We start from the raw sequence: 13289 nt of genomic DNA on the forward strand, positions 1-13289 counted from the left end.
GGAGGGGTGGATGATTCCGGGAACAGCCGGTTTCCTTGCGACTGAATCAAGCCCAATATCATTATGGATTCTTGCTTTTCTTTTGGTTTTTTCTCCTTTTTCTTATTTATCATGGTTTGTAATAAATTTTCTGTTGTAAGCTTTGGTTTTGAGGCTGGTATATTGAGTTCAGGGCACAAGAGGAAGGTTTTTTTTCTATCAGGGCACAGCTGTTGGCTTGCTCAAATTCTGGCTTGCTGTCGTAGTTTTGAGTGCCTCAGCCGATTTTGGTTTCTTGAGCAGGAATTTCCTAAATGTTTTCTGGGTCTGAGTTGGTTTTGCCTTCTTCGTTCCCAAATTTTGTATTCTGACGCCATACAAACAAGAGTTTCAGTGGAGTAGCCATTATGAAATAAAAACACAACAAATAGGCGTTTGAACCTTAGAAATCTACAGGTAACACAACCAAGGTGAGTTTTTGTGTTTTGGAAAATAAAATGAAACAGTTTGGCTGAGGTGACAGATATTAATTGCCTCCAAACTGAGTTTCCCTGGGATTTTCAGGTTAATTCAGTCAGAATTCCACAGGCAGTCAGCTGGAGCAGTGGATGAATCCGGGAACAGCCGGTTTCCTTGCGACTATATCAACTCCGATTTCATTATGGATTTTTCCATTTCTTTGGCTTTTTTCTCCTTTTTCTTATTTATCATGGTTTGTAATGAATTTTCTGATGTGAGCTTTGGTTTTGAGGCTGCAATATGGAGTTCAGGGCACGAGAGGAAGGTTCTTTTTCAAAAAGGGTAAAGCTGTTGGCTTTCTCCAATTCTGGCTTGCTGTCATTGTTTTGGGTGCCTCAGCCGATTTGTATTTCTTGAGCGGCAATTTCCTAAATGTTTTCTGGGTCTGAGTTGGTTTTGCCTTCTTCCTTCCCAAATTTTGTATTCTGACGCAATACAAACAAGAGTTTGGACAGAGTAGCCATTATGAATTAAAAAAGACAACAAATAGGCGTTTGAACCTTAGAAATCTACAGGTAACACGACCAAGGTGAGTTTTTGTGTTTTGGAAAATGAAATGGAACAGTTTGGCTGAAGTGACAGATATTAATTGCCTCCAAACTGAGTTTCACTGCGATTTTCAGGTTAATTCAGTCAGAATTCCACAGGCAGTCAGCTGGAGGGGTGGATGAACCCGGGAACAGCTGGTTTCCTTGCAACTTAATCAAGAACAGTATCATTATGGATTCTTGCATTTTTTTGGTTTTTTCTCATTTTTCTTATTTATCATGGTTTGTAATAAATTTTCTGTTGTAAGCTTTGGTTTTGAGGCTGGTATATTGAGTTCAGGGCACAAGAGGAAGGTTTTTTTTCTATCAGGGCACAGCTGTTGGCTTGCTCTAATTCTGGCTTGCTGTCGTAGTTTTGAGTGCCTCAGCCGATTTTGGTTTCTTGAGCTGGAATTTCCTAAATGTTTTCTGGGTCTGAGTTGGTTTTGCCTTCTTCGTTCCCAAATTTTGTGTTCTGACGCCATACAAACAAGAGTTTCAGTGGAGTAGCCATTATGAAATAAAAACACAACAAATAGGCGTTTGAACCTTAGAAATCTACAGGTAACACAACCAAGGTGAGTTTTTGTGTTTTGGAAAATAAAATGAAACAGTTTGGCTGAGGTGACAGATATTAATTGCCTCCAAACTGAGCTTCCCTGGGATTTTCAGGTTAATTCAGTCAGAATTCCACAGGCAGTCAGCTGGAGCAGTGGATGAATCCGGGAACAGCCGGTTTCCTTGCGACTATATCAACTCCGATTTCATTATGGATTCTTCCATTTCTTTGGCTTTTTTCTCCTTTTTCTTATTTATCATGGTTTGTAATGAATTTTCTGATGTGAGCTTTGGTTTTGAGGCTGCAATATGGAGTTCAGGGCACGAGAGGAAGGTTCTTTTTCAAAAAGGGTAAAGCTGTTGGCTTGCTCCAATTCTGGCTTGCTGTCATTGTTTTGGGTGCCTCAGCCGATTTGTATTTCTTGAGCGGCAATTTCCTAAATGTTTTCTGGGTCTGAGTTGGTTTTGCCTTCTTCCTTCCCAAATGTTGTATTCTGACGCAATACAAACAAGAGTTTGGACAGAGTAGACATTATGAAAGAAAAAAAAAAAGCACAGCGCATTGTCCTTTTTGGATTAGAAATCTACAAGCAACACGACCAAGATGAGTTTCTGTGTTTTGGAAAATGATATGGAACCCTTGTGCTGAGGGGACAGATACTAATACCCTCCAAATTGAGTGTGAGTGCGATTTTGAGATGAATTCAATCAGATTCCAAAGTCAGTCTGTGGAAGGGGGACGAATCTGGAAACAGCCAGTTTCCTTGTGTCTAAATCCAGTCCAATATTACAAAGGACTCTTGCATTTCTTTGGTTTTTCCACATTTCCCTTATTTATCATGGTTTGTAATGAATTTTCTGATATGAGCTTTGGTTTTGAGGCGGCAATATGGAGTTCAGGGTAACAGAGGAATGGTCTTTTTCAAACAGGGCACAGCTGTTGGCTTGCTCCAATTCTGGCTTGCTGTCATTGTTTTGGGTGCCTCAGCTGACTTTTGGTTTCTTGAGCGGCAATTTCCTAAATGTTTTCTGGGTCTGAGTTGGTTTTGCCTTCTTCCTTCCCAAATTTTGTATTCTGACACCATACAAACAAGAGTTTGGACAGAGTAGCCATTATGAATTAAAAAAGACAACTAATAGGTGTTTGAAGCTTAGAAATTTACAGGCAATATGACCAAGGTGAGTTTTTGTGTTTTGGAAAATCAAATGGAACACTTTGGCTGAGGTGACAGATATTAATTGCCTCCAAACTGAGTTTCACTGTGATTTTCAGGTTAATTCAGTCAGAATTCCACAAGCAGTCAGCTGGAGGGGTGAATGAATCCGGGAACGGCCGGTTTCCCTGCGACTAAATCAAGCCCAATATCATTATGGATTTTTGCATTTCTTTGGCTTTTTTCTCTTTTTTCTTATGTATCATGGTTTGTAATGAATTTTCTGATGTGAGCTTTTGTTTTGAGCCGGCAATATTGAGTTCAGGGCACAAGAGGAATGGTCTTTTTCAATCAGGGCACAGCTGTTGGCTTGCTCCAATTCTGGCTTACTGTCCTTGTTTTGGGTGCCTCAGCTGACTTTTGGTTTCTTGAGTGGCAGTTTCCTACATGTTTTCTGGGTCTGAGTCAGTTTTGCCTTCTTCCTTCCCAAATTTTTTATTCTGATGCAATACAAGCAAGATTTTGGACAGAGTTAGCTCTGTGTCCATTCTTCTGTCTCTTTACTAGATGAATAAAAAGACAGTGTAAAATGATTTGTAAAGAACTATAAGGGGTCAGCGCTGTGCTGCTGCTGCCAATTGAGGAGTGAAGCAGGAGATGGAAAACACCTCTCTCTCTCTCTCTCTCTCTCTCTCTGTGCCTCTCCTTCTCTGTTACTCTGACTTCTAAATAAAAAAATGAATCTTAAAAGAAGTATAAACATCAATAAAACACAAATGAAAATTGTATTCTCAAAACTGGATATTAAACCATGCCTTCTACACCTCTGTTAAAAGTTACATTCTATCATAGTCATTTATGATTTCTAGGGCCAAAGTAGTAAATAAGATTTTTCTGGAAGAGACAGAGGTTATGAGGGAGCCAGGATTTGGGGTCAGTTAGCAGAAGTGAGTGTCACTCTTTCAGATTTGATGCAGGAAAGGAACAGCAACTGATCCCTGAGATTTTGGTGTGGGAAGGAAAGGAAGGAGGGACTTAACAAAAGCAAATGCCCTCTGGTTGTGGGCACCCACCCCTGACTGCAGCTTTTTGGAGGAACAGCTGGTGTCTCTAGGGATGCTGCAGCCTGGACTCCATTTCCCAGAGTTCCCAGTAGCTCCGAGGTATTCTGCTTTCCAAATACCTGTGGGCATGCACCTGCCACTGCCAGTCCCTGGGGCTCAGAGTTGGACCAGGGGAGTTCATTCCTTGATCAGTGTCAACCCTGGGGGCTATGCTGCTCCTTCTCTGGCATTTACTGCAACTCCTGCTCTGCACGTGCGATCCCAGGCAGTTTCCGAGTGCTCACCCTGAGCCTGCCTCCTGCTGCTTCTTCCCTCTTCATCCACCAACTGTGGGTCCCACATGCCAGGGACTCTCTTCTCCACACTCCCAATTTCACTCCCCGTGTATCTGGAAGAAAGGGTACCTGCTCCAGGGACTTTCTGCTGCAGGTTTGGCATGCAGGAAGGGGCGGAGACACATGTGGGAGAAGTGTGCCAGCGATCCTGGCAGCTTCTCCCGAGGTCAGGGCTGGGACCCGGGCTGCTCTGTCTCCCACCTCTATTTCCCAGGCTCAAAGTGCCCGGACTCTCTCCTGCAGTACCTCACCTAAACTGTCCCTAATGTGCTTTATTTAGTGGTTACAGGAGAGAGGGGGCAGTGTTCTGGGAACCTGCACTCACAGGGAAGGAAGGCAGAAAGACTCCTGATCTCCACAGTTAAATAAGCCGGGTTCCCACTGTGGGTGGTCTCAGAATGCAGTCTGGCCTGGTCTCTTGATGTTTCCTGGGCTGGTTCCTGCAGGGTGGGGCTGGATGGCCCTCAGGAGGGAGCCTGGGGCAGCAGAGGGGTGGGCAGGAGGATCTGTCTAGGATCTGCCCCACTGCTCTCATCCTGCACCTCATCTTCCTGGTGGGGAGCAGTGTGAAGCGTGAATAGCTGCTTTGTGTGTTGATCCCTCTCAAGTATTAATTATCAAATTTTTCCAATGTGGAATTTGAAGCTGTTCCAGAAACATGGGGTGGGAAATCTCCCTTCTTTCAAACAGGCACAGAGACAGTGGAGGATCCAAGGAGTTTCTATTAATGGCCCTAGGCTCAGCTGGAATGATTTCCTGAGAATTGAGCATCAAATTCAAGTTTCTTAGCTGTTACAGCATTGGTGGGTTTAAATGGCAGCCTACATGATTAGAACCACATTTCCAATGGTCAGTGGGTCCAGTATGTTTGTAAAAGAGATGCCAGGGACAGATTTATTAGGACAGATTTATGACTGGAGTTTACAAAAGCAGAACTTAGGACATCTTCCCTCCCTAGACAAGATTTCAGTGGGCAGCTGTTTCACTCATTAATTGTGAGCATCCACTTTTAAAGGTTTGTGTTGGATGGGGTCCACTTCTCTTTCTTTGATGATGTATTTGGCTGCTTTTCATTTTCTGTCTTCAGCTATCTCTTCTCCTGTTAGCAAGGCTGTCAACTGTTTTGACCTGCCACTGATCCCTTTGCAAAGTGAGAAGGGAACCAAAATTAATGCAAGTCTACTGTGTTGTCAATAACTGGAGCTACTTTTTTAAAGATTTATTTATTCATTTGAAAGAGTTACACAGAGAGGAGAGAGAGAGAGAGAGAAAGAGAGAGAGGTCTTCCATCCGATGGTTCATTCCCCAATTGGCAGCAATAGCTGGAGGTATGCCAATTTGGAGCCAGTAGCCAGGAGCTCCTTCTGAGATGAAGCTGTTTTTTTAAATAATTATTTATTTATTTGAAAGGCAGAACTTTGTCCAGGTCTCATAGGTGGGTGCAGGAGATGAGGGGTTTGGGCCAACTTCTACTGTTTTCCCAGTCCACAGCAGAGAGCTGGATGGGAAGTGCAGCAGCCAGGATCCCAACCGGCACCCATATAGGATGCTGACAAGGCAGCAGTAGCTTTACCCACTATGCAACAGTGCTGCCCACTAACGGGAGCTCTTTTAATCTGAGTTTGCATAAAGAGGAGAATTACAGCATCATAAATACAGATAAGTAACAGTTTTTCTCTGCCCAGCACTTTATATTACCCAGTGCTCCACTGAGAATCTTACATTCCACACTGTGTAATTAAGAAGGCCAGTTACTTATCTTATTTTGGGTTCTGTGTTTAAACCCATGACACTTTTGACATGGGAGGATATTAGTTCTACAATTTCATAGAGACTGGTCTGTGGAAGCATCGATAGAAGTTATAACTGTGAGAGTGGTAAGAAAGAAGAGGGGAAGAAATAAGTGCCCCTTACCTCCCTCAGAGATGTCCACAAGTGCAGTAGACGATATGCCCTATGGTTGACTTTCTGGGACAAACTGTGTTTGAGTGCTTCACATGTTCTGATAGAAAGGTGTTGCCACCAGGTTTTTAGTATATTTTGTTAGTTTTTAAAGATTTATTTATTTATTTGAAAATCAGAGTTACACAGAGAGAGAAGGAGAGGCAGAGAGAGAGAGAGAGAGAGGTCTTCCATCAGGTTCATTTCCCCAATGGCTTCATCATTGTGAACTTTGCTCAGTTCCTGACCTATACCTTTCCTTTAACCTAGTACTTTGCCATGTAGTAGCCCATGAAAACTGCAGACTGCATAAATGAATGAATACTTGGAGGGTTGTGATTTCTTAGAGGAACATCATGAGATAGGAGGAATAAAACAAAACAAAAGTATCCTCCGTATATAGAAGGTACACTGTTTTTGCAAGCCACAGAGAAGAGGAAGAAGCAGGAAAGTAGTGAGACTGGAAAGTTTGCGGCAAAGGTAATAGGCACTGGTCAAGAATTTAACAAGCCCATTAGGATAACATTAAGGTTTCCTTACTTCCATGTAGACTCTGCCCTCTTATGGTGAACAGGGTCCTCTAAACCCACTTGTTGCACAAATGAAAACCCAAGCATTGTCTTCTCCCACAGATGGAGTCTGCTATTGGTTTTGATTTACATTTCCCTAATGGCTAGTGATATTGGGCATGTTCATCTATGTCTTGACCATTGAGATTTCTTCTTCTGAGAAACATCTGTTTTGATCCTTGCCCATTTCTTAGCTGTACATTTTGCTTCTTATTTGGAGATTTTCCCAGTTCTATATATGTATGTTCTGGCTATCAATCTTTTGTCATAATCAGAGTTTTCAATGTTTCCTGCCATTCTGTCCATTGTATGTTCACTCTGTTGAATACTTTGTTGTGAAGATGTATCTTAATATGATATGCTCAAATTTCTATATTTTATTTTTGTTACTTGTGCTTTTGGAATCTTACCCAAAACTGTTATCTATGCTTATGTTTTATAGTTTCTCATATGTTTACTTAGTTTCTGGCTTTATATTTAGACTTTTAATTCACCTTGAGTTGCTTTTACATAGTGTATGAGGTTTTGGGTATATTTTCAGGCTTCTACATATGGATAATCACTTTCCTTTAAACCATATGCTAAAGGGGTTCTTCTTTCTCCTGTTTGTTTTCTTTCTTTGTTAAATAGGAGTTGCCTGTAGAAAAGTCGGTTTATTTCAGCTGCCTATACTTTTACACTGAACTATGAGTCTGTTTTCCAACAGTGCTAACACTGTTTCTATATTTTTAAGATTTATTTATTTATTGGAAAGGCCAGATGCTTCTTCCAAGTCTCTCATGTGGGTGCCAGCACCGTAGAACACGGTCCATCTTCCACCAATTTCCCAGGTGCATTAGTAGGGAGCTGGATTGGAAGTGGAGCACCTGGTCTCCTAGCAGCAACATATGGGACGCATGCACAGCAGGTCAAGGCTTTAATCCACTACACCACAGCACCAAACACTCCCTTATTTACTTCTGCTGTGATCTTTCATTATTCACTTTTTTCTACTGCCCTGCAACTTGACTCCTTCCTGTTTTTTTTCTGGGTCCTGGACGATGGTAGTAGGTGGCTTCTGGGATATCTTTTTTGTGTTAGTAGATACTTGGTAATCTAAAATCACAGTTTTTAGTTTCTATATTTCTCTGCTAATCACTAGGACCCTCTGGATGACAATAGAAAATGCTGGCAGAAATGAGGATATATTAATTTGCTAAGAAAATACCACAGAGAATATGATTTAAATCATGGAATTTTACTTCTCAGAGTTGTAGAGCTTGAAAATATCAGATCAAGGTGCTTAAATAGGCTCGATTTTTCCAGAAGCCTTTCTCCGATGTGACAGACACATCTACCATTTGATCTGCTTAAAAGCACTTTCTTCAGGTAGAGTCATGTTGCTGGTTAGCACTTCCGTGTTAGAGTTTTAGGGAGGCACATTTCAGTCCATAACAGCAAAAGGGGCCCTGTGGTCTACTTCAATGACAGCCATCTCTGCGGAGGACAGAAAGTTTGGAATCAGCGTTAGGATTTCTCACAGTATTACTGTCAGTGCTATCTCCATCAAATGTGCATTCATGTACACACAAATCTACCTGTACTCATAAACACATTCAACAGTGGAAATGCCTGATGGTTGTGTATGGGTAACATCAATATAATAATCCATAAGATGGCCTATTAGCAGACATTAAAAAGAGAATTAGAAAGAATGACAACAAAATCTTCAGTTACCTATATTTATGTCTATATGTATGATATTCAGTATTTATAGTTGCTAAAAGATGAATACTGATGTGTGGGAATAAAAGCTAAACCTTACCTTGCAATATTGCAGCCTAGTCTACATGAAAGATGTCTTCCTAAAACCATTCACTGGGCCCACTCTGTGGCATAGTAGATTAAGCATCCACCTGCAGTACCAGCATCCCACATGGGCACCAGTTTGAGTCCCTGCTCCTGCACTTCCAATCCAGCTCTTTACTAATGGCCTAGGAAAGCAGTGCAATATGCCCTGAGTTCTTGGGCCCCTGCACCCATGTGAGAGACCTGGAGGAAGCTGCTGACTCCTGGCTTCTGGCACCTGGCTTCAGATCGGCCCAGCTCCAGCCATTCTGGCCATTTAGGGGTGAACCAGTTGATAGAAGACCTCTCTTTCTCTTCCTCTCTATATCTGTAACTCTGCCTCACAATAAAGAAATACATTTTTTAAAAACCTTTCACATGTTAAATTTCTTAATTGTTTTAAAGATTTATTTATTTATGTACAAGTCGAGTTACAGACAGAGAGGAGAGACAGAGAGAAAGAGAGAGGTCTTCCATCTGGTGTTCACTCCCTAATTGATTGCAACTTCCAGAGCTGTGCTGATCTGAAGCCAGGAGCCAGGAGCTAGTTCCCAGTCTCCCAGATGGGTACAGGGGCCCAAAGACTTGGGCCATCTTCTACTACTTTGCCAGGCCATAGCAGAGAGCAGGATCAGAAGTGGAGCAGCTGAGTATTGAACCGGCCCCCATATGGGATGCTGGCGCTTCAGACCAGGGTGTTAACCTGCTCCACCACAGCACCGGTCCAACATTTTAAATTTCTGATACTCTAAAGTAGTACAGGACTGCATTACATCTAGGAAAGATGCATTTAAAAATTATAAATCTAGTGCATTTTAGCAGAAGTTTTAACAAATACTTCTGATTTTCTCAGCATTATATATAAATAAATGACATAATGAGTCATTGTCAGATTTTTAGCTTTTGACAGCCACTTATAATGTTTCACAGCTTTTTGAAATGTATTGCTAGTGTGTTTTTCTCAACACATGCACTGGATTTTACCAGTTTAGTGCACATGGAGTTGCCTCTTATAGGATTTGCATTTTAATGGGTTTTCATGGCACATGTAATCAACATCTGCAAAGCCTCTAAAACACATAAATAATAACATGAATCAGGCTTTTTTCTTAAATATTAATTTATTTATTTGAAAGAGTTGCACAAATAGAGAAGAGGTAGAGAGAGAGAGACAGACAGACAGAGACAGAGAGGTCTTCCATCGGCTGGTTTACTCCCAGTTGGCCGCAATGACTGGTCTGTGTCAATCTGAAGCCAGGAGCTTCTTCAGGGTCTTTCACATGTGTGCAAGGCCCCAAGGACTTGGGCCACCTTCTAATGCTTTCCCAGGACATAGCAGAGAGCTGGTTCAGAAGTGGAGCAGCCGCGACTTGAACTGGCACCCATATGGCTTGCCAACACTGCAGGCAACAACTTTATCTGCTATGCCACAGCGCCAGCCCCACATTGCATCTTTTTAAGATGATATGGATTTAAGTTCATGAGAAATTATTAGCATAGTGGGAACTGATAGATATGCATGAAGCAGGATGGACTTGTTAGGAATGGTGATGTTAATTTTCTTATAAAATAAATAAATAAGAAATTAAATATGGTCAGACATAAATGAAGACTAAATTTTATTAGTGGTAATCCAGAAAACACTGATCTCAGGTCTTTTTCTTCCAGTGTTAAGTTTATATTTTTAAATGCATATTAAGTGAACAAATTTCATGTAATTTATATATACAGATTGAAGAGCAAACTGATAACATCCTATCCTATCTTCCCTTGTTCTCATATTTCCAACTCCCTCCTTCTTGTTTTATTTTCTTTTAATTTTGACAGCTGCATGCTTTGATTTTATTTTAGAATCACAAGCTTTAACCCTCTACAAAATAAAGAATTCAGCAAGTAGTAGCAGAAATATCAATGAGTATATGTTGTGTACTCTATCAAAGAGTACAGAAAAGTGCTATGAACAATACTCAAATCTCAAAATGTCAATTTAACTCATATGCTGCTTTTTGTTGTCTATATATTAATTACCACCAGTCAGAGAAAACATATGGTATTTGTCTTTTGGGGACTGGCTTCTTTCATGAAGCATACTTGTTTCCAGTTCATCCATTTAGTTACAGAAGATGGGATTTCATTCTCAATTATGGTTGAATAGTATTTTACACTGTATATATAGCTCATATTTTTGTTCCAGTCACCAGTTGATGGACATCTGGGTTGATTCCATGTTAGCTATTGTGAATTGAGCTGTAATAAACATGAGGGTACAGATAACTCATGCCTGTGCATATTCTATTTCATTTCATGCGGATAAATTCCCAGTAGTCAGATGGCAGGATCACATGGTATGTTTGTTTTCAGATTTCTGAGGAACTTTGATACTGCCTTCCATAATGGTTGCACTAGCTTCATTCCCACCAACAGTGGATTAGGGTACCTTTTTCTCTCCCTCTCCACCAGCCTTTATTGTTTGTTGACCTTTTCAAAAGAATTATTTATTTGAAAGATTGAGTTACAGAGATGGAGAGGCAGAGGCAGAGAGACAGAAGTATTTTATCTGCTTGTTTATGCTCCATATGGCCCAACAGGTAGTGCTGGTCCAATCGGAAGCCAGAGTCAGGAGCATCTCCCTGGTCACCCATGCGGGTGCAGGGACCCAGGCACTTGGGCCATCCTCCACTGCCCTCCCAGTCCAGTGCAGAAAGCTGGACTGGAATAGCAGCAACCGGGACCAGAACTGGCACCCATATGGGATGCCGTCTCCACGGGTGGAGGATCAACCCAGTGTGCTATGGCACTGGCCCCCATCAGGGATATTTTTCTATAGTACTCTCTCTCCACTGTATCTTTTTCTAGTTGAAGAATTAAGGTGATGCAGGATTAATAGAAGGAGTTTGAGAGGATTGTCTCTCTTTCAATTGTGTTGAATAGTTTGAGAAGCATTAGTTCTTTAAAAGTCCTGTAGAATTCAATAGTGAGGCTGTCTGATCCTGGACTTTTGCTTGTTGGGAGGGTCTTTATTACTCATCCAATCTCTGTCTTGGTTTTTGATTTGTTTAGCTTTTCTATGTGTCTTCATGACTCAATTTTGGTATATTGTGTATGTCCAGGAATCTGTTGATTTTTACTCTAGGATTTCCAATTTGTTAGCAGTCACAACAGATGCCCACATCCTATATTGCAGTGCTAATCTGAGTTTTGGGTACTACACTTCCTAATCAGCTTCATGTTAATATCCCTGGGAAGCAATGTATAATAGCTCAAATTCTTTCATTCCTGTCGTCAAATTGGAGAACTGTAACCTCAATGGGGACTTGAGAACCTGGTCTTGCACAGTGGTAGCCATATAGAAAGTGAACCAGCAGATGGGAGATCTCTCTGCTTCTCTTTCCTTCTCTCTTTGTCTCTGTGTGTCTCTGCCTTTTTTATCATATTAAAATATTTAATTACTTACTTGAAAGAGTTACAGAGAGAGGGAGAGACAGAAATCTTCCACCACCTAATTCATTTTTGAGATGACTTTAATAGCCAGAGTGTGGCCAGGTTGAAGCCAGGAGTTTTCCCTTCGATGTGCATGGCAGCAAGGAGCTTTTCCTGCAATGTGCGTGGCAGCATCCCAGGCACTTGGGCCATCTTTCCCTGCTTTTTCAGTCCATTGGTAAGGAGCTGGATCAGAAATGGAATAGCTGGTACTTAAACTGGTGCACATACAGGATGCCAATGTAACAGATAGCAGCTTTGTCCACTGCACCACAACCACCAGCTCCTCTATCTGCCTTTCCAATAAATAAATCTTTTGAAAAAGAACTGAAGGTAGTAAAAGTCATCATGACTGAGCAATGGCAAATTTATTGAAGTGATCTATTTTCTTAAAGATCCTTTTATGAATTTGAAAGGCAGCACTAGATGGAGAGAATGGGAGAGATTGATCTTCCTCCTGGTTTGTTCACTCCTCAAATGGCTGCAATGACTGCGGCTAGGCCAGACTGATATCAGGAGCCAGGGGCTTCTTCCAGGTCTCTCACAAGGGTGCTGGAGCCCCAATATTTGAGTCACCCTGTGCTGCTTTTCCAGACACATTAGCAGAGAACTGGATCCGTTTGGAGCATTAATGTCTATGATACTCTCCTTGCAGTTGAAGGATTTAGAATCCATTTTGATTATGGGTGGGCCAAGTACAATGTCTTCCAATTGTCCAAGGTTTGGATTAGATGGGTTCTGAGAAATTTTGTTAAAATAGTTATTAATCTTGTTTAGACAAGGTCATAGTCAAAGTGGAGGTTCTCTCCTCCCTTCAGAGAAAGGTACCTCCTTCTTTGATGACCTGTTCTTTCCACTGGGATCTCACTCGCAGAGATCTTTTGCCAGAGTGTCTTGGCTTTCCATGCCTGAAATACTCTCATGAGCTTTTCAGCCAGCTCCGAATGCCTTTAGGGCTGATTCTGAGGCCAGAGTGCTATTTAGGACATCTGCCATTCTATGACTCTGCTGAGTATCTCACTTCCCATGTTGGATCACTCTCCCCTTTATTTACTCCATCGGTTAGCGTTCGCAGGTACTAGACTTGTCTATGTGCTCCCTTTGACTCCCAGTCCCTCCACCATGACCAACTGTGAACTGAAACTGATCACCTGGAACAGTGAGATGGCATTGGTACATGCCACCTCAATGGGATTGAATTGGAATCCCCTGGTATGCTTCCAACTCCACCACTTGGGGCAAGTCAGCCTGAGCATGTCCCAAATTATACATCTCTTCCCTCTCCCATTCCCACCACCATGTTCAACAGGGATCACATTTCAGTTAATTTTCAACA

The sequence above is a fragment of the Oryctolagus cuniculus genome, chromosome 18 (assembly GCF_051225735.1).
Source record: "Oryctolagus cuniculus isolate XC-2025 breed Fujian yellow rabbit chromosome 18, ASM5122573v1, whole genome shotgun sequence".
NCBI lineage: Eukaryota > Metazoa > Chordata > Mammalia > Lagomorpha > Leporidae > Oryctolagus > Oryctolagus cuniculus.